This window comes from Bufo bufo, chromosome 5 (assembly GCF_905171765.1).
Source record: "Bufo bufo chromosome 5, aBufBuf1.1, whole genome shotgun sequence".
Classification (NCBI taxonomy): Eukaryota; Metazoa; Chordata; class Amphibia; order Anura; family Bufonidae; genus Bufo; species Bufo bufo.
The window spans coordinates 371,448,460-371,471,829 of record NC_053393.1 but is presented as its reverse complement, the minus strand read 5'-3'; positions in this window follow the sequence as shown (position 1 = coordinate 371,471,829).

The window sequence follows — 23,370 nt, the reverse complement described above, 5'->3', positions numbered from 1 at the left end:
TCTCTGCCCTTTACCAATCCAGCCACGGGCCCATCCATCTGGCCCATCAAGACTCACTCTCATTTCATCAGTCCATAAAACCTTAGAAAAATCAGTCTTGAGATATTTCTTGGCCCAGTCTTGACGTTTCAGCTTGTGTGTCTTGTTCAGTGGTGGTCGTCTTTCAGCCTTTCTTACCTTGGCCATGTCTCTGAGTATTGCACACCTTGTGCTTTTGGGCACTCCAGTGATGTTTCAGCTCTGAAATATGGCCAAACTGGTGGCAAGTGGCATCTTGGCAGCTGCACGCTTGACTTTTCTCAGTTCATGGGCAGTTATTTTGCGCCTTGGTTTTTCCACACGCTTCTTGCGACCCTGTTGACTATTTTGAATGAAACGCCTGATTGTTCGATGATCACGCTTCAGAAGCTTTGCAATTTTAAGAGTGCTGCATCCCTCTGCAAGATATCTCACTTTTTTTGACTTTTCTGAGCCTGTCAAGTCCTTCTTTTGACCCATTTTGCCAAAGGAAAGGAAGTTGCCTAATAATTATGCACACCTGATATAGGGTGTTGATGTCATTAGACCACACCCCTTCTCATTACAGAGATGCACATCACCTAATATGCTTAATTGGTAGTAGGCTTTCGAGCCTATACAGCTTGGAGTAAGACAACATGCATAAAGAGGATGATGTGGTCAAAATACTCATTTGCCTAATAATTCTGCACGCAGTGTATATTTTTCTTGTATTACTGAAATAAGGCCACTATAAGCTTTCATCAGAAACAACTGCAACAGTGCAGTGGGTATATATTTCTCTTTTTTTAATGAAATACTGCCCTATACGCTTTCACCAGAAATTACTGCAACAGTGCAGTGGGTATATATTTTTCTTGTATTACTGAAATAAGGCCACTATACACTTTCACCAGTATTTAATGCAACAGTGCAGTGGGTATATATTTTTCTTGTATTACTGAAATAAGGCCACTATACTCTTTCTCCAGAAATAACTGCAGAAGTGACCTGAGAAAATGTTGTTGGACTGAAATAGGCCACTATACGCTTTCACCAAATATCTGCAACAGTGCAGTGCGTATCTATTTTTCTTTGTTTACTGAAATACATCCCTATACGCTTTCAACAGAAATAACTGCAGAAGTGACCTGAAAATGTATTTTTCGTGTTGGACTGAAATAGGCCTCTATACGCTTTCACCAGCAGTGCGTATATATATATATATATATATATATATATTTTAATGAAATAAACCCTTATACTCTTTCACCAGAAATGAATGCAACCGTGCAGTGCGTTTAAATGTTTCGTGTATTACTGAAATACCGCCCTATACTCTTTCACCAGAAATGACTGCAAATGATTTTAGCATAAATTACAACAAAAGTGACCTGCGTATATATTTCTTGTATTGTATTGAAATAGGCCACTAAATGATATCAGCGCAGTTAACAGAAAAAGTGACCTGCGTATATATTTATCTTTTTCCACAGATAAAAGCCACTAAAGGCTTTTCAACATAGCACTTGCAACTGATTGCTGGAATAACAGAGAGGTATTATGAGACTATCTGGATCCCCATGTAATGTTTCCCTGCACTTGTAAATCGATAGTTTTCACAATGAGGATTTTACTATAACTCTCCCTAGCATCTGCACATGTCTCTCCCTGCACATGTCTCTTAGAAATGATTCCTCTCACTGTCCTTGCACTGCACTTGTAAATCGCTGGTTTTCACAATGAGGAAATTCCGATGACTCTCCCTACTAGCATCTGCACACGTCTCTCCCTGCCTATGAAAATGATTCCTCTCACTATCCTTTCACTGCACTAGTAATAGTTTATTTAACAATTCGTTTTTCTTTCACTCTCCCTAGCGCCTGCATACATGTCTGTCCCTGACCAATGTACGATGGTGAATGGCAGCATCTAAGATGGCCGTCGCATTTATAGGGCTGTGACATCACCGGGCTGGCTGGCTGCTAATTGGCTGCATGCATGGCATTATGGGTCATACCACCTTCCCAGAGTTCCTTGACCCATGTCCTTACACGTGTTGCCACCATTTTAGATGCCATTTTAGCCGCCCGCCATTGTAGGAAATAATGCGATTCGTTACCACAAAGCGTGAGGAAATTCGCATTCGTTCAGAATCGAATCTTTCCTGAAATTCGGAAAGAATTCGACTTCGTCAGCTTCGATTCGCTCATCTCTACTCTCTATCATTATGTATTCAGCATGGGTTTATTTTGATATACTCAGTATTTGTTTGTTACTTTGATGTACTCAGCACTTATTATTTATAATTTTTTGTGTTTAGAGTAGGTTATCTAATAGACCCGCTTCAGGGCACCCTATCTAGGTGTCTTTAACATCTGTTTTCAGGGCCATCCAAGGGCTTTTGGGAGGTTCCTGAATACGGGATCGCCCTTAGCCCCTTTCACACGAGCGAGAATTCCGCGCGGGTGCAATGCGTGATTTGAACACATTGCACCCGCACTGAATCCTGACCCATTCATTTCAATGGAGCTGTGTACATGAGCGATGTTTTTCACGCATCACTTGTGCGTTGCATGAAAATCGCAGCATATTCTAGATTCAGCGTTTTTCACGCAACGGAGGCCCCATAGAAATGAATTGGTCTGCGTGAAAATCACCAGCAAGTGCGCATGCGGTGTGATTTTAATGCATGGTTGCTAGGAGATGATAGTGATGAGCAACCCCGGACCCCATTAAAGTAAATTCACTGTATTATTTTCCTTTATAACATGGTTATAAGGGGAAAAAATATAATTCTTACCACAGAATGCTTACTAAAATGTCGATCGAGGGGTTAAAAAATCTAAAAAAATTAACTCGCCTCACCCACTTGTTTGCGCAGCCGGCATTGTCTTCTTTCTTCTTCTTTCAGGACCTGCAAAAGGACCTTTGGCGACGTAATCGCACTCACCACGTGGTGAGCGCGATTACGTCATTATAGGTCCTTTTGCAGGTCCTTAAAGAAGAAGAAAGAAGACGATGCCGCCTGCACGATCAAGTGGATAAGGTGAGTTCATTTTATTTATTTTTTGAACCCCTCAATCGACATTTTAGTAAGCATTCGGTATTACGAATGCTATTATTTTCCCTTATAACCATGTTATAAGAGAAAATAATAAAATCTACAGAACACCTAACCTAAACCCGAACTTCAGTGAAGAAATTCGGGTTCGGGTCTGGGTACCTCATTCCTTTTTTTATCATGCGCGTGCAAAATGCATTGCACCAGCGCGCTAAAAACTCAACAACACAATCGCAGCCACAACTGACTGAAATTGCGTGCGCACTCACGCAGGTTTCCCGCAATGTACATGGGACGCATCCGGAGCAAATCTGGGACACCCGTGTGAAAGAGGCCTTTTTGGGGCGGCTATTCCATTTTATAGGCAGGGGTTTTCAGTATAGGGTGAGGAGTAGGAAAAGACCCTGTATCAGACCATCACCACCCTACCTACAATATTGCCCTATCCCGTAATGTGGAATAGTTATGACCGTTATGTCTACACTATTTTTTGATTCAATAATATATTTTTTGTTTTTGGGTAATTTTAGCGTTTATGAATAAAGCCTACGTTTTAATTAGGGTGGTACTCTGTGAATACTCTACATTTGATTTATACTACCTTGGCATATTCGCTCTCTGACAGGTTATTGTCTTAGCTGTGATTAATTTTCTGAATATGGAGACACTAAAAAAGCATTTTTTTCAAAAATGCTTTATTATGTAAAACTGAAACAAACAACAACAAAAAGTTGTCATATTTGGTATTGTCGCGTCCATAACAACCTGCTCTATAAAAATAGCTCATGATCTAACCTGTCAGATGAACATTATAAATAACAAAAAATAAAAACAGTTCCAAAACAGCAATTTTTTTGTTACCTTGCCTCACAAAAAGTGTGAGATAGATCAACCAAAAATCATCTGTACCCTAAAATAGTACCAACAAAACTGCCACCTTATCCTATAGTTTTCAAAATGGGGTCACTTTTTGGAGTTTCTACTCTAGGGGAGCATCAGGGGGGCTTCAAATGGGATATGGTGTCAAAAAAACTGTCCATCAAAATCTGCCTTCCAAAAACCATATAGCGTTCCTTTCCTTCTGCGCCCTGCCGTGTGGCCATACAGCAGTTTACAACCACATATGGGGTGTTTCTTTAAACTACAGAATCAGGGAAATAAATATTGAATTTAGTTTGGCTGTTAATCCTTGCTTTGTTAGCGGACAAAAGTTATTAAAGAGGAAAATCGGCCAAAAAAGTGAAATTCTGAAATTTCATATCCATTTTCATTTAATTCTTGTGAAACACCTAAAGGGTTAACAAAGTTTATAAAATCAGTTTTGAATACCTTGAGGGCTTTAGTTTCTAAAACGTGGTCATTTTTTTGGAGTTTCTACTCTAGGGGTGCATCAGAGTGGGCTTCAAATGGGACATGGTGTCAAAAAACCAGTCCATCAAAATCTGCCTTCCAAAAACCATATGGTGTTCCTTTCCTTCTGTGCCCTGCCGTGTGGCCATACAGCAGTTTACAACCACATATGGGGTGTTTCTTTAAACTACAGAATCAGGGAAATAAATATTGAATTTAGTTTGGCTGTTAATCCTTGCTTTGTTAGCGGACAAAAGTTATTAAAGAGGAAAATCTGCCAAAAAAAGTGAAATTCTGAAATTTCATATCCATTTTCAATTATTTCTTGTGGAACACCTAAAGGGTTAACAAAGTTTGTAAAATCAGTTTTGAATACCTTGAGGGGTGTAGTTTTTAAAATGGGGTCACTTTTTTGGAGTTTCTACTCTAGGGGTGCATCAGGGTGGCTTCAAATGGGACATGGTGTCAAAAAACCAGTCCATCAAAATCTGCCTTCCAAAACCATATGGCGCTCCTTTCCTTCTGCGCCCTGCCGTGTGGCCATACAGCAATTTACGACCACATATGGGGTGTTTCTGTAAACTACAGAATCAGTGCAATAAATATTGAGTTTTGCAAGTAGAAAGTATAGACCGGCACTCTGATATGAGGAAACAGCAGAAATTTGGGTTAAAATTGCAGAAAATTTATTAAGGCTAAAAAAGTCGAGCTAAAATAAAAAATGGTTTGCACCAAGTAAATAGCAATACAATGACAGTTGTAAAAAAGCTTGTAGGAACTTGAGAGAGGTAAGTATGATCAAATAGTTCAAGTCTGCAATTCTTGAATAGTGTCCGATAGGTGCGTTGGGTTGTACCTCAGTTGACACTATATGAGGGGTGATGTCACTGTGACAGAAATGAGCTACCTTGTATGGTGACAGAAATGAGAGTAATGGCGGTGAGCCACCTTGTATGGTGGCACTAGGTCACCTTGTAGAGGCCGATTTCATGTGCACAGATTCGATACAAAAAGGCTTCTGCTGAATGTCAGTAGATATACATCAGACCAATGTTCGTATTGTTGTGGGATATCGAATCTTATTAGACAGCCGATTTTGGCTGTCTGGCTGCGATATCCTATATTGGCACAAATAAGTCCCGGTAAATGGTGTGCAGTATATGTTAGATATGCTGCAGATGATGTATCAGCCTGTAGTGAGATGCCACAGTGAGGTAAAAAGACAAGGGATACAAATAAAAAAATTAAAAAAAAAGGTCAAAAGTTGCAGGCCAGTGTCTGGTGGCATCCCACCAGATGTGTACGTACTGGCCTCTATTACCTTACTGGGTCTCCGCTATATGGCTGTGGGTATCCCGGTCTTCTTTATCCATGGTGACTGGTGGAGGTGCAAGGTTACAGTGTTTGTTGCCGAGTCAGACAGGCCCTCCTCTGGTCGGCGTCCCAAGTGCGCAGCGCTGGGTGCGCGGGCTTCTGAAGATGCGGGAGTAATACAAAGAGGTCTGTTGTTATCGGAAGCGCTTCCAAGACACAGATGTGTCTTTGTGTATGTGCAGATTTCTTTCCCCCAGACGTGTTTCGAAGTCTTGGACTGACTTCTTCATCAGTGGTAATTTGCACAGGTCTCCCAGGATTTTCATAGTCGCTCCCTGCATCATCAAAAATCCGGAGTGGATTTTGTTCTCAATGCGTCTTCTTTTGTGATTTTTTGTATGAAAACATTTTTTTTTATGAAAAAAGAGGACATTTAAATGAGAGGAAAAAAAAAAGGACAAACAAGGAAGAGATGGTATTGGTCTTTAAAGTAGGCTTGTGACATCGTTTTCATTGAGGATGCGTTAGTTATGCGTTTTATTTGTGGTTCATATTTCCTAAAGTTTCTTGTTTTTCTTATGATCGGGATCGGGAGATACATGAGTTTGGGAATAGGGTTAATGGAGAGGAATGGTGCCTCTCTTTATTTGTCCTGGAAGTGTGTCTAGTTGCATCCTCTCTATACAGGGAGTGCAGAATTATTAGGCAAGTTGTATTTTTGAGGATTAATTTTATTATTGAACAACAACCATGTTCTCAATGAACCCAAAAAACTCATTAATATCAAAGCTGAATATTTTTGGAAGTAGATTTTAGTTTGTTTTTAGTTTTAGCTATTTTAGGGGGATATCTGTGTGTGCAGGTGACTATTACTGTGCATAATTATTAGGCAACTTAACAAAAAACAAATATATACCCATTTCAATTATTTATTTTTACCAGTGAAACCAATATAACATCTCAACATTCACAAATATACATTTCTGACATTCAAAAACAAAACAAAAACAAATCAGTGACCAATATAGCCACCTTTCTTTGCAAGGACACTGAAAAGCCTGCCATCCATGGATTCTGTCAGTGTTTTGATCTGTTCACCATCAACATTGCGTGCAGCAGCAACCACAGCCTCCCAGACACTGTTCAGAGAGGTGTACTGTTTTCCCTCCTTGTAAATCTCACATTTGATAATGGACCACAGGTTCTCAATGGGGTTCAGATCAGGTGAACAAGGAGGCCATGTCATTAGATTTTCTTCTTTTATACCCTTTCTTGCCAGCCACGCTGTGGAGTACTTGGACACGTGTGATGGAGCATTGTCCTGCATGAAAATCATGTTTTTCTTGAAGGATGCAGACTTCTTCCTGTACCACTGCTTGAAGAAGGTGTCTTCCAGAAACTGGCAGTAGGACTGGGAGTTGAGCTTGACTCCATCCTCAACCCGAAAAGGCCCCACAAGCTCATCTTTGATGATACCAGCCCAAACCAGTACTCCACCTCCACCTTGCTGGCGTCTGAGTCGGACTGGAGCTCTCTGCCCTTTACCAATCCAGCCACAGGCCCATCCATCTGGCCCATCAAGACTCACTCTCATTTCATCAGTCCATAAAACCTTAGAAAAATCAGTCTTGAGATATTTCTTGGCCCAGTCTTGACGTTTCAGCTTGTGTGTCTTGTTCAGTGGTGGTCGTCTTTCAGCCTTTCTTACCTTGGCCATGTCTCTGAGTATTGCACACCTTGTGCTTTTGGGCACTCCAGTGATGTTGCAGCTCTGAAATATGGCCAAACTGGTGGCAAGTGGCATCTTGGCAGCTGCACGCTTGACTTTTCTCAGTTCATGGGCAGTTATTTTGCGCCTTGGTTTTTCCACACGCTTCTTGCGACCCTGTTGACTATTTTGAATGAAACGCCTGATTGTTCGATGATCACGCTTCAGAAGCTTTGCAATTTTAAGAGTGCTGCAACCCTCTGCAAGATATCTCACTATTTTTGACTTTTCTGAGCCTGTCAAGTCCTTCTTTTGACCCATTTTGTCAAAGGAAAGGAAGTTGCCTAATAATTATGCACACCTAATATAGGGTGTTGATGTCATTAGACCACACCCCTTCTCATTACAGAGATGCACATCACCTAATATGCTTAATTGGTAGTAGGCTTTCGAGCCTATACAGCTTGGAGTAAGACAACATGCATAAAGAGGATGATGTGGTCAAAATACTCATTTGCCTAATAATTCTGCACGCAGTGTAGTTGACAGTTGGTAATTAACATTCGTCTAGATCAGGGGTGTCAAACTCAAATTCATCGGGGGCCGCATCAGCAGTTTGGTCACCCTCAAAGGGCCGATTGTATCTGTAGGGCTATGTGTCCACTCTTTATTATCATAAATTATTGTCACTGCATTCAATTATTACAGTTTTTTGTAATAATGTAAGTAATAACTAGCTCTGAAAGCAGAAACATAGTCAGAATATATATATATTTTTTTTAAACATCTGTGGATGATGGACACTGTTATGGGGGGATCTGTGGATGACGGACACTGTTATGGGGGATCTGTGGATGACGGACACTGTTATGGGGGGATCTGTGGATGACGGACACTGTTATGGGGGGATCTGTGGATGACGGACACTGTTATGGGGGGATCTGTGGATGACAGACACTGTTATGGGGGGATCTGTGGATGACGGACACTGTTATGGGGGGATCTGTGGATGACGGACACTGTTATGGGGGATCTGTGGATGACGGACACTGTTATGGGGGGATCTGTGGATGACGGACACTGTTATGGGGGGATCTGTGGATGACGGACACTGTTATGGGGGATCTGTGGATGACGGACACTGTTATGGGGGGATCTGTGGATGACGGACACTGTTATGGGGGGATCTGTGGATGACGGACACTGTTATGGGGGGATCTGTGGATGACGGACACTGTTATGGGGGGATCTGTGGATGACGGACACTGTTATGGGGGGATCTGTGGATGACGGACACTTTTATGGTGGGATCTGTGGATGACGGACACTTATGGGGGGATCTGTGGATGACGGACACTTATGGGGGGATCTGTGGATGACGGACACTTATGGGGGGGATCTGTGGATGACAGACACTGTTACAGGGGGGGGGATCTGTGGCTGGCACTGTTACAGGGGGGGGATCTGTGGATGGCAGTGTTATATATGTGCCATCCACAGACCCCCACCCCTTAACTGTGCCATCCACAGATTCCGTGTAAACTCCCCGCCGCCGCCCCCCCCCAGTATACAAATATAAAATGTATTATTGAATTAAAAGTTATTAAACATGCCCCCCTCACTCCTAATTGTACCGTATATCCTAATTGCTTGTGTATAATGCCGGCAGGTAGGACGGGCGGCCGGCGCGTCACTCACTGACGTCACTTGCCTGCGCCGCCTGCTTCATTCATAAAGGAGGCGGTGCAGGCATGTGACATCAGGGAGTTACGCTGCCGCCCCCCCCGGCCTGCCTGCATTCTACACAAGCAATTAGGATATATGGTACAATTATTTCCTGTGTAGAACGGCCGGCACCGCTAGAGGGCAGACGTTCTCTGGCTTGTAGGCTGCCGCGCATGCGCTGAAGAGGCGGCTTTCTTGTGTCAAAAAAAATAAAAATGCGAGAATAAAAGGTGAAGGCTGGCGGCCGGCGGCAGCTGCACGGGCCACATGACGAGGTCTGGCGGGCCGGATATGGCCCGCGGGCCTTGTGTTTGACACCTATGGTCTAGATAGTTTTTTTTAGGGTGATTTTCTGGATATTTTTATAATCCATAGAGGTAGTCCTGTCATGCTGATAAACAATATGATCATATATGTGGGAGATGGTGTGGTTGGGTTTTGTTTAAATTAGAGACCTTCATCTGTGGGAAAAGGAACTAAAGAGTTTTAAGGTGTCATAATTACCCATCTATTACCTAAACAAATAACTCAGACACTGACTGAATTATAATTATAAACTACCCGTATTTTTCGCCCTATAAAACGCATCGGCCCATAAGATACACCTAAGTTTTTGAGGAGGAAAATAAGAAAAAAAATATTTTTTACCAAAAGGTGTGCTTTTGGTGGGTTTGAACTAATGGCGGTCTGTGCATGACACTATTATGGAGGATCTGTGGATGATGCACTGTTATGGGGTGGGGGATTTGTGGATGGCACTGTTATGTGGGGGATCTGTGGATGGCACTGTTATGGGGGGGAGCTGTGGATGGCATTATGATGGTGGGGGGTCTGTGGGTGGCATCAGGGATGGACTGGGACAATAAAGTGGCCCTGGACTTCAGCCAGACCGGCCCACTTTATTTTTCCCAAACACACTCAAAAAAAAACATAAGTAAAAACATTCCACTGTAAGTATAAACAGGTTTTTTATTTTTACTCTTAATTTAGAAAAAAAAATCCCCCTCCATAATGGTGCCATCCACAGATCCCCCCCATAAGTGTCATCCACAGACCCCCCCCCCCCATAAGTGTCATCCACAGACCCCCCCCCATAACAGTGCCATCCACGGATCCCCCTCCCTATAACAGTGCCGTCATCCATAGATCCCCTTCCCCGCCACTCACAGTAGTATACATTAATAAATCGGTATCCTGCAGGCTGCAGACAGTAACTTTAATTTTAACACAGCGCTCATCTCTTTACTACCTTACATTCAGCTCCCTCCAGCCTCCAGTAACAAGTGCGGGCGGCAGCGCTCACTCACTGACGTCACGCGCCTGCGCCGCCTAGTGGGAGGAGCAGGCATGTGACGTCAGTGAGTGAGCGCCGCCCCCACACTGCCTGCTGTTACTGGAGCTGAGTCAGTGTAAGATAGTAAAGAGATGAGCGCTGATTTTAAAGTTAACACACTGACAGCAAAAAAATTAAAATGGCTCGGGACCGGCCGGGCCCCCCCGGGGTCCGGGCCCCTTACTGGGGTATCGGCTTTACATATGAAGGCTGTTATATAATGTTGAGGTTAATAATATAGAGGCTGTAATATAATGTGCAGGCCGGTAATGTAATATAGAGGCTGTAATGTAATGCACAGGCTGTAATATAATTTTGAGTCTGTAATGCAGAGGCTGGTAATATGAAGGCTGTAATATAATGTGGAGGCTGGTAGTATGGAGGCTGTAACATAATGTTTAGGCTGTGATGTAATGTAGAGGACTGTAATATAATGTGGAGGCTGAAATTATGGAGGTTGTAACATAATGTTTATGCTGTGATGTAATGTAGAGGCCGCTAATATGGAGGCTGTAATATAATATGGAGGCTGTAATGTAATGTAGAGGCTAGTTATATGGAGGCTGTAATGTAATCTGGAGACTAAATATATGGAGGCTGTAACATAATGTTTAGGCTGTGATGTAATGTAGAGGACGGTTATATGGAGTCTGCAATATAATGTGGAGGCTGGTAATGTAATATGGAGGATGTAATGCAGAGGCTGGTAATATGGCTGTGATGTAATGTGGAGGCTGGTAGTATGGAGGCTGTAATATAATGTAATGTGGAGGCCGGTAGTATGGAGACTGTAATGTAAAGGCTAGTAATATGGAGGGCCATTGGAGGCTGTCATATAATATGGAGGCTGCGATGTAATATGGAGGCTGTAATGTAATGTTTAGGCCCTGATGTAATGTAGAGGCCGGTAATATGGAGTCTGTAATATAATGTGGAGGCCGGTAATTTAACATGGAGACTAATGTAGAGGCCGTTAATATGGAGGCTGTAATATAACATGGAGGCTGGTAATATTTAGGCTGTAAAATAATGTGGAGGCTATAATGTAATGTAGAGGCTGTAATATGTTGTTGAGGTTGATAATATGGAGGCTGTAATATAATGTAGAGGCTGTGATGTAATGTGGAGGCTGTAATGTAATGTTTAGGATGTGATGTAATGTAGAGGACGGTAATATGGTAATATGAGCTGCTGCTGACTGCGCGCCGATCTACTGGAGGAGAGGGTCACGTGGTGTCTCCACTGCTCCCAATTGGCAGCCTCACATCCATCCAGCTGAGCTGGGGGCGGAGCAAATAAAGGGGCGGGGCTCACATACATCCATTCAGCGGAGCAAATAGAGGGGCGGGGCTCACATCCATCCATTCATCAGAGCCGGGGGCGGAGCAAATAGAGGGGCGGGGCTCACATACATCCATTCAGCAGAGCCGGGGGCGGAGCAAATAGAGGGGCGGGGAAACAAGAGAGGCGTGGCTCACATCCATCCATTCAGCAGAGCCGGGGGCGGAGCGGCAGGAGGGGTGGTGCTCACAGCCATCCATTCTGCTAAACGGGGGGCGGAGCAGCAGTAGGGGCGGGGCTCATATCCATTTATTCAGGCGAGCCGGGGGCGGAGCACCAGGAGGGGAAGGGCTCACATTCATTCAGCTGCGCTGGAGGGCGAAGCAGGAGGCGGGGCTCACATCCATCTATTCAGCTGAGCCGGGGGCGGGGCTAACATCTCTCTTCAGTCTATCAGGGCCTCGCTGATAACCGCCCCGCCCCCGTCTGGTAGTGATGCCGCCGCTGAGTGTACTGTGCGTGCAGGGGGGTCGTGCGGCCAGGGCCCCCTAATGGCGGCCCTGGCCGGCCCATAATTCGATCGGCCCACCGGGATTCTCCCGGTACTCCCGATGGCCAGTCCATCGCTGGGTGGCATTATGATGGTGGGGGGATCTGTGGATGGCATTATGATGGTGGGGGGATCTGTGGATGGCATTATGACGGTAGGGGGGATCTGTGGATGGCATTATGATGGTGGGGGGGATCTGTGGATGGCATTATAATGGTGGGGGGGATATGTGGATGGCATTATGATGGTGGGGGGGATCTGTGGATGGCATTATGATGGTGGGGGGATCTGTGGATGGCATTATGATGGTGGGGGGATCTGTGGATGGCATTATGATGGTGGGGGGGATCTGTGGATGGCATTATGATGGTGGGGGGGATCTGTGGATGGCACTGTTATGGGGTAGTGGATCTGTGGATGACACTGCTATATGTCCCCATAACAGTCCCATCCACAAATCCCCCCATCATAATGCCATCCACAGACCCCCCCCATCATTATCCTATCCACAGATACCTAAGGAGGGTCTGTAGTAGGCGGGGAGAGTGGCGGGGCACTGTACTCTGGCCCCGCCGCTCAGTATGTACTGTATACGTAGTGTTAATCATCATATCTAAACTGCACTCGCCCTGCTCCCCATGTGTACCGTACTTACCAGTACACGTCACACTCCTGTAGTAAGCACTAGCAGCTAGCAGCTAGCAGGCAGGCCGGGCTGCAGGCGGCCGTAACTCACGGAGGTCACGTGCCTGCTCCGCCTACTTTATGAACGTAATTCCTGTACGTGCTTTTACAATAGGATATCAATATATTTGGAAAGATTTGAAGTCAGCCCATCAATTCCTGAAACTATGGGTCTTCCCGGGGGATTAGATTGACATTTGTGAATTTTAGGTAAATAGTAAAACATTGGTATTCTAGGGCACTGGTTGTTAATAAATAATGCCTCCTCACTAGAAAGAATTCCCTTCAGTTTTCCTTTCTTTGCTAGTATATTCAGTTTCCTTTTATATGCTTCTGTAGGGTTTAAATGTAATGTTTGCTGACCCATCAGTAATCTCAAAGCTTCCTTGTGATAGTCCTCCTGGTTAAGGATTACAATGTTTATTTATTCAAATTGGTATATAATTGGCCACGGTATTTATGGTTACCTAAATTTAAGTCATTAACCAATTAAATTCTCCAAACATTGAACACCAACAAATAGTTGCCTCCAACTATTAACTACAAATATCTAGTCCACTCAAAGAGCGACTGTTACCCCAAACAAACACTGTGACATACGTTTCCAGGGTGGGAGGGGGATTCTTCCTAGGTCCAGCCGAATCTGCGCAGCTTCTAACTGCTTTCTTTTACAGGTACCCCGAGATGACTGTTGAACTCTTCACCAATCAGCTTCTGTCCTCGAGGACCCATAGACTGCATCAACTGCATCTGTAACCCAGTTAAGATCTGTACAGATTTATAGTATTGCGCATGCAAGCTTAGAGGGTTTATGACACCATGTCCCCCCTTACTTGCATTCGCAATAAGGTTTTCCCATGGTGCATTAATTACCCATCTATTACCTAAACAAATAACTCAGACACTGACTGAATTATAATTATAAACTATTTATTTATTTAAATTGTTAGATAATTGGCCACGGTGTTTATGGTTACCTAAATTTAAGTCATTAACCAATTAAATTCTCCAAACATTGAACACCAACAAATAGTTGCCTCCAACTATTAACTACAAATACCTAGTCCGCTCAAAGAGCGACTATTACCCACCCGCCATATAGCCAACTTGGCTAAATGGCTAACATACACCGCAGCCAAGTTCTATCAAATTTTGGAAACCAATATTCAAAATATCCAAAACCAATTTCCGATAAAGAATTCCTTTGAATATCATATAACCCTATCAAGAACCCTTCTAGTTCTGAGTGCCTGCAAGATAATCCATTATGATTCAGTATGAATTTGCTGATATGTCTATTCACTCTAATGCTAATTTTTTCCATAAAACTCAAATGAGTTGAATTCCAGACCCATTTGGCTATAATCTCTGAAAACACCAATTTCGTACTTGGTAGAAGTTGTTGAATAGTCGTCAAAGTATCCTTAAATTCTTTCATCAGTATGTGTGTACTAATTTTACCAATGTCATCCTCGCCTATGTGAAGGATACATAGATCAGGTATTGGCCATATAGACTTCAAATGTAAACAGTAGTTAGCAACATCTTTAATACGAAAGTTGTGGCTACCCCTTCCGACATCAATTATTTTCCCAAAATCCATATGATGCTCGGTTCTGCAAAATATTAACATAAGAGATCAGGTCTAATATAGAGTTTGTACCTGTTAGAACGCCACCTGCCCAACTTTTTTATTGTATTCATATGTAGCCCTAATTTATGTGCGTGAGTTGCTTCACCTGTACGAAAGGAGTGAGCCGAATTTTTTTTATTATTCAATACAAAATGTTTAATGCACTTTGCAAGAATAAAATTAAATTGATATTTTGTCAATGGTGATCCATCGAGATGTACAAATAAAGGGCCATCAGAACAACTTCTAAACTGTAACCATTCGTTAAAGGATGATACCGGACAGATAGCTAGATCGTTAATCTTATTAATTACGATCCAATTAACTTTTCACAGCCTGATCTGTTTTCGATCTTGTCAGAATTTTTTTTATTTTATGTAAAGTTAATTTCAGATGAGAAATGAGTAGTAATGAGCGTGCACCAAAGTGTTCGGGTGTTCGGTGCGAACACATCGCGATATTCGTGCACTCGGCCGAGCACCCGAGTATAATGGAAGTCAATGGGAGGCTACCAGGCACCCCCTGCTCGGATGAGGGGAGGGTGCCTGGTTCATAGGAAAAGGTCTGAAAGTGATGGAAACACCTCTGAAATCGATCAGGAACAGCAGGGGGACCATGTCTGGATGCATCTTGGACACCAATGTCGCTGCTGGGAACCATGTTGTCCGAGTTGTACGCCACTTTTACAGACTGACAAAAAAACACCCAAAACCCCGCCCCCACAAAAAGAAAAATCCATTTTAGGGGAAAAATGGTCAGGAAACATTCTTTCCTGTAGATTCAATTGTATATACAGTGGAAGTGCTGCCAAAAATTACAAGGAAAAAGAGATACAGCCTCTCTATCACATAAAGGAGGGCCTCATTCACATGGTGCTACAATTGTTCAGGTAAAAGGCCTGCAAAAAAATACAAGGAACAGGCACTCCAATGCACCTTTTATTACACATAAAGGAGGGTATCATACACACCCTTTAAAAATTATTAATAATAGCCTGCTGCTGACCCTCAAAAAACATTAGGAGCAAGGGCCTGCTGGTTACCCTCTAAAACATTACGGGTAAGGGCCTGCTGCTTAGCTGACCCTCTTAAACATTATGGTTGAGGGCCTGTTGGTGAACTGACCCTGGAAAACATTAGAAGTGAGGGCCTGAAGGTCAGCGAACCCCATAAAACATTGTAGTGAGGGCCTACAGGTGAGCAGACCGTATGAAACTTTGGAGGTGAGGGCCTACAGTTGAGCAGACCGTATGAAACATTGGAGGTGAGGGCCTACAGGTGAGCGAACCCCATAAAACATTGTAGTGAGGGCCTTATGGTGAGCAAACCCCATAAAACATTGTAGTGAGGGCCTACAGCTGAGCAGACCGTATGAAACATTGGAGGTGAGGGCCTGAAGGTAAGCAAACCCCATAAAACATTGTAGTGAGGGCCTACAGCTGAGCAGACCGTATGAAACATTGGACGTGAGGTTCCTGAAGGTTAGCGAACCCCATAAAACATTGTAGTGAGGGCCTACAGGTGAGCAGACTGTGTAAAACATTGGAGTTGAGGGCCTACAGCAGAGCAAACCCCATAAAAACTGAAGTGAGGGCCTACAGGTGAGCGAACCCCATAAAACATTGTAGTGAGGGCCTGAAGGTGAGCAAACACCATAAAACATTGTAGTGAGGGCCTACAGGTGAGCAGACCGTATGAAACTTTGGAGGTGAGGGCCTACAGCTGAGCAGACCGTATGAAACATTGGAGGTGAGGGTCTACAGGTGAGCGAACCCCATAACACATTGTAGTGAGGGCCTTATGGTGAGCAAACCACCATAAAACATTGTAGTGAGGGCCTACAGCTGAGCAGACCGTATGAAACATTGGAGGTGAGGGCCTGAAGGTAAGCAAACCCCATAAAACATTGTAGTGAGGGCCTAGAGCTGAGCAGACCGTATGAAACATTGGACGTGAGGTTCCTGAAGGTTAGCGAACCCCATAAAACATTGTAGTGAGGGCCTACAGGTGAGCAGACCGTGTAAAACATTGGAGGTGAGGGCCTACAGGTGAGCGAACCCCATAAAACATTGTAGCGAGGGCCTGAAGGTGAGCAAACCCCATAAAACATTGTAGTGAGGGCCTACAGGTGAGCAGACCATATGAAACATTGTAGTGAGGGCCTGAGGGTGAGCGAACCCCATAAAACATTATAGTGAGGGCCTACAGCTGAGCAGACCATATGAAACATTGGAGGTAAGGGCCTACAGGTGAGCAGACCGTATGAAACATTGTAGTGAGGGCCTACAGCTGAGCAGACCGTATGAAACATAGAATGTGTTGGCAGATAAGAACCATTTAGCCCATCTAGTCTGCCCAATATACTGAATACTATGAATAGCCTTTGGCCCTATCTTATATGAAGGATGGTCTTATGCCTATCCCATGCATGCTTAAACCCCTTCACTGTATTTGCAGCTACCACTTCTGCAGGAAGGCTATTCCATGCATCCACTACTCTCTCAGTAAAGTAATACTTCCCGACATTACTTTTTCAAACCTTTGCCCCTCTAATTTAAAACTATGTCCTCTTGTAGCAGTTTTTCTTCTTTTAAATATTCTCTCCTCTTTTACCTTGTTGATTCCCTTTATGTATTTAAAAGTTTCTATCATAGCCCCTCTGTCTCATCTTTCTTCCAAGCTATACATGTTAAGGTCCTTTAATCTTTCCTGGTAAGTTTTATCCTGCAATCCATGTACTAGTTTAGTAGCTCTTCTCTGAATTCTCTTCAAAGTATCAATATCCCTCTGGAGATATGGTCTCCAGTACTGCGCACATTTTCTTGCACTTATCAACATTACATTTTAGTTGCCAGATTTTTGACCATTCCTCTAGTTTTCCTAAATCCTTTTCCATTTGGTGTATCCCTCCAGGAACATCAACCCTGTTACAAATCTTTGTGTCATCAACAAAAAGACACACCTTACCATCAAGGTCTTCTGCAATTTCGCTGATAAAGATATTAAACAATATGGGTCCCAGAACAGATCCCTGAGGTACCCCACTGGTAACAAGACCATGGTCTGAATATACTCCATTGACTACAACCCTCTGTTGTCTGTCCCTCAGCCACTGCCTAATCCATTCAACAATATGGGAGTCCAAGCCCAAAGACTCTAATTTATTGATAAGCCTCTATGTGTGACAGTATCAAAAGCCTTACTAAAGTCTAGATAAGCAATGTCTACTTCACCTCCGCCATCTATTATTTTTGTCACCCAATCAAAAAAATCAATAAGATTAGTTTGGCATGATCTCCCTGAAGTAAACCCATGCTGTTTTTCATCTTTCAATCCATGGGATTTTAGATGTTCCACAATCCTCTCCTTGAGTATGGTTTCCATTAATTTCCCAACTTTTGATGTCAGGCTTACTGGCCTATAGTTGCCCGATTCCTCCCTACTACCTTTCTTATGAATGGGCACAACATTTGCTAATTTCCAATCTTCTGGGACAACTCCTGTTACCAGTAATTGGTTAAATAAATCTGTTAATGCTTTTGCTAGTTCACCAACTAAGCTCTTTTAATAGCTTTGGATGTATCCCATCTGGCTCCTGTGACTTATTTGTATAAATTTTAGACAGCTGACTTAGAACCTCTTCCTCTATAAAGACACATGCATCAACAGATTCATTAGTCTTCCTTCCTAACTGAGGTCCTTTTCCTTCATTTTCCTTTGTATTCGATTTTCCAAGTATTCATTGAGGCAGTCAGCTAGATCTTTATCTTCTTCCATATATCTTCCTTCTTTTGTTTTTAATTTGGTAATTCCTTGTTTTAGTTTCCTTTTTTCATTTATGTATCTGAAGAATGTCTTATCGCCTTTTTTCACTGTCTGAGCTAATTTCTCTTCTGCCTGCGCTTTAGAAGCTCTTATAACTTGTTTGACCTCTCTCTGCCTAATCTTATAAATTTGCCTGTCATCCTCGTTTTTTTTTTTTTTTTATAATTACTAAATGCTATCTTTTTGTTTTTAATGATTTTGGCCACTTCTGCTGAGTACCACAGTGGTCTCTTCCTTTTTTTGCTTTTACTGACAAGCCTAATGCAATTTTCTGTTGCCTTCAATAGTGCCACTTTTAAGTAGTCCCATTTCTCTTGGACTCCATTGAAACTGTTCCAATCTGATAGGGACTTGTATACCACTAATCTAATTTTAGAAAAGTTAGTTTTTCTCAAATCTAAAATTTTTGTTTTTGTGTGGTGTGAATCAGTCACTGTACTTATAGTAAACCACACTGACTGGTGATCACTAGATCACAAGCTTTCCTTTACAGTAAAATCAGATACCAAATTCCCATTTGTGAATACTAAATCTAAAATGGACTCCTTCCGGGTTGGCTCCTCAACTACTTGCTGTAGGGAATTTAGAATATCTGTACTCCTGGCAGAACTAGCTATTTTGGTTTTCCAGTTTACAACAGGAAGATTAAAGTCTCCCATAATGATAACTTTCCCCTTCAATGTCATTTTAGCTATTTCCTCAACTAGTAGATCATCTAATTCTTTGACTTGGCCAGGTGGTTTACATATCACACCTACACGAGTTACCTTATGATTATCCAGCTGCAAGGTAACCCAAACTGACTCTAAATTGGTTTTGCTAACTTGTATTAAATTAGATTTTATGCTATCTTTCACATACAGGGCCACCCCTCCCCCTTCTTGCCTTCTCTGTCTTTCCCATATAGAGAGAACCCTGGTATTTTTATATCCCAGTCATTACTTCCATTGAACCACGTCTCAGTAACAGCCACTAAATCAATATTCTCAGATGCCATTATAGACTCAAGTTCATTGATCTCTGAGCTTGTAATTTCTTAACCTATGTGCTACTGGCATCTTCTGGCATTCTTCTAGGGTGCAGTCGAACTGCTGGATTGTCACTCTTTTGCCCCCCTTTCCTAGTTTAAATGCTCCTTAGCAAATACTTTGAACTGTTCACTGAGGACATTCATTCCCTTGAGAGAAAGATGCAAACCATCTTTCTTGTACAGTTCCAACGAGAGCTAACATGAGACACAAAGCCAAACCCTTGGTTCAGACACCATTAACCAAGCCACACATTGAATTCCTTAATGCGCATCTTCCTGTCATGATTAAGGTTATGCACAGGCAAAACTGCAGAGAATGAAACAGTTGATGCAACCTCTCGTATATCCTTTCCAAGTGTGTGAAAAGCTTCCTTTACCTTTGAAACCTCATTGCAAGCCAGATCATTTGTCCCAAGATGGACAATGACATTGTCACGAGGGTATCGAGAACCACGCCTGACTCCGTTATACCCGGGGTCAGGAAGTCGCAGCGGTTGGCTGCACGCTCTATTTAATATAGGGCTGTTTTCCTTATGGTAGCTTTCTGGGTTTGCTTTGCAAACCCTTTTGGCTCACTCAGGGATCCGTAGCTCTTTCTCCTCAGCTGTTCCTTGTCCAGCACTCCCAATCCTCCTTATATTCCTCTCTCACACTTCTCTGGTTGCCAGAGATAGAACTTCCTGCCTGGACATCTATTCTGACCTTCTGGAGCTGTGTTGCTGCGTTCTCTGGTAGTTGGTCCAGAACGCTACCCTCCGGATCCCTGTTGGACCTTTGTGGTCTATTGTGATCGCCCACCTGGGTGTATGTGTTTGTCTGTCTTGTCTGTCCTCTCCCTGGTGTTTCCCTCTTAGTGATAGTGGTGCGGACTAGCGATCCCACCGGCCCGTTCACTATCTAGTGCTCATTTTAGGGAAAGCCAGGGTTTAGGCACGTGATCGCCGCATGGGTGAGGAACCCGTCTAGGGAAGTCAGGGCAGTCAGGTGCCAGCCGCAAGGTGAGTTAGGGGTCACCACCTTTCCCTCTCCCTTGGGCAGGGCTTTCCTATTTTTCCTCCCTGTGTGTGACGTAGGTCATTACATTATCTCTGGCCTTTATTTTGTGTAGGGTAAAAAAATTAAAAAAAATAAAAATAAAAATTTACCTACTTAGAATTCAGTATGGATCAAATTACTGCTCTGTCCAAACAATTTCATGGCCTGTCTTTTGAGGTGGCAGGATTGAAGGCGTCGGTCCTCCAGCAACAGCAGCGATTGCAACTGACAGCAAGCCCAGCGGTTGCTACTGTTAATCAGGTTGTTGCGGAACCCAAGGTCCCTCTCCCTGACAGATTTTCTGGGGGAAGGGACAAGTTTTTGACATTCCGTGAGGCCTGTAAGTTATATTTTAAACTGCGCCCTTACTCCTCTGGTAATGAAGATCAGCGGGTGGGGGTTGTTATTTCCCTGCTGCAGGGGGACCCGCAGTCCTGGGCGTTCTCTTTACCTACTGATCCCAGGCTCTTCGGTCAGTGGATGAGTTTGTCGGGGCCTTGGGTCTCATATATGACGACCCTGACAGAGTCGCACTGGCTGAATCAAGATTACGGAGACTCTTACAAGGAGAGCGGCCGGTAGAGGAGTATTGCTCTGAATTCCGTAGGTGGGCTACGGATACCCAATGGAACGACCCTGCTCTCAGGAGTCAGTTCTGCTCTGGGTTATCCGAAAGGGTTAAGGATGCGCTTGCATTATATGAGACCCCCTTTTCCCCTGATGCGGTTATGTCCCTTTCTATCCGAATAGATAGACGCCTTAGGGACAGGTTGAAAAAACCGGAGCCATTGGTAACCCCTCCCAAGCAGCAGTTAGTCTGTACGGATTTAGACGACCCTATGCAGCTAGGAGGAACTACTCGTCAGGTCCGTCCTCCTGAGGCTCGCCGTAGGAGTGGGGTTTGTTTTTTTTGTGGGGAGAGTGGTCATTTCATTAATGTCTGTCCTTCTTTCCTCAGAAACAAAAGACCGTCGGAAAAACTACTAACCCCAGGCTGTGTGGAGGATGTCAGCCGGGGGGTATACGTTTCCTCCATACGTACATCGCAATTTGTGTTGCCAGCGGTTATTATTTCTTTCTTTCTAGACAGTGGAGCAGGGGTAAATTTGATAGATGCCCATTTTGCCCGCACTTTGGGTTTGTCTCTCTGTACGTTACAGAGACCCATTCCCATATTCGCTATTGATTCTGCTCCTTCGTCTCAGAGAAACCTCACCCACATTGTTCATAATTTACACCTTCGGGTAGGGGACCACCATAACGAGATGCTTTCAGGTTATGTTCTGGAGGGGCTTCCCACTCCGGTAGTGCTGGGTCTTCCCTGGTTGATAGCGCACAATCCAGTAGTGGATTGGCAGGCCAGGGAGATATTGGAGTGGAGTGAGCAGTGCAGAGAAAATTGCTTAAATAGCAATTGCTTAGTCGCCTCCCTAACTACCCTACCTACATTTATTTTGGATTTTGAGGATGTTTTTTCTGAAAAGGGTTGTCAGAAGTTACCACCTCATCGTCCTTATGATTGCCCGGTTAACCTTATTCCCGGCGCAAAATTACCCAAGACCAGGTTATATAATCTTTCGGGTCCAGAGAGACAAGCCATGAAAGATTATATCTCCGAGAGTTTGGCTAAGGGACACATCAGACCCTCTTCTTCACCCGTGGCTGCAGGGTTTTTCTTCGTTAAAAAGAAAGATGGGGGCCTGCGTCCTTGCTTAGATTTTCGCGAATTAAATCGGATAACCATCCGAGACCCATACCCTCTTCCTCTCATTCCTGACCTGTTTAACCAAATTGCGGGTGCTAGGTGGTTCTCCAAACTTGATCTTAGGGGGGCCTACAATCTGATTCGTATTAAGGAGGGGGATGAGTGGAAGACAGCGTTTAACACCCCCGAGGGGCATTATGAAAATCTAGTCATGCCTTTCGGTCTGACCAATGCTCCTGCCGTCTTTCAACATTTCGTTAATCACATTTTTAGTCATCTAATCGGCAGGTTTGTGGTAATATACCTAGATGATATTTTAATTTATTCGTCTGATCTGAAAACACATGAGGTGCATGTCAGACAAGTACTGCAGGTCCTACGGACGAATGAATTATATGCTAAAATTGAAAAATGTGTCTTCGCCGTTCAGGAGATACAATTCCTAGGTTATTTTTTATCTGCTTCAGGTTTCCGTATGGATCCTAGGAAGGTCCGGGCAATTTTAGATTGGGATCTTCCTGAGAACCTCAAAGCACTACAACGGTTCTTGGGCTTCGCGAATTTCTATAGGAAATTCATTAAAAATTATTCACTTATTGTAAAACCGCTTACTGACATGACTAGGAAGGGGACTGATTTTTCTAAATGGTCTGACGCCGCTAAAGTTGCTTTTTCCTCTCTAAAAGAGAGGTTTACCTCAGCACCTGTACTAGTCCAACCTGATGTCTCTCAGCCTTTTATTATTGAAGTCGATGCATCAGAGGTGGGAGTGGGGGCAGTGCTGTCTCAGGGTCCGTCTCCTGGCAAATGGCGTCCTTGTGCTTTCTTTTCTAAAAAACTATCTGCAGCAGAAAAGAACTACGATATTGGCAATAGGGAACTATTAGCTATTAAACTTGCGTTTGAGGAGTGGCGTCACTTCTTAGAGGGGGCAGTCCACCCCGTCACTGTGATTACGGACCACAAAAATCTTCTGTACCTCGAATCAGCTAAGCGTCTCACCCCTAGACAGGCTAGGTGGTCGCTATTTTTTACCAGGTTTAACTTTGTGATTACCTATCGTCCTGGGGCAAAGAACACCAAGGCTGATGCACTATCTCGTTGTTTCCCTGGAGGGGGTAATGTGAGTGATCCGGT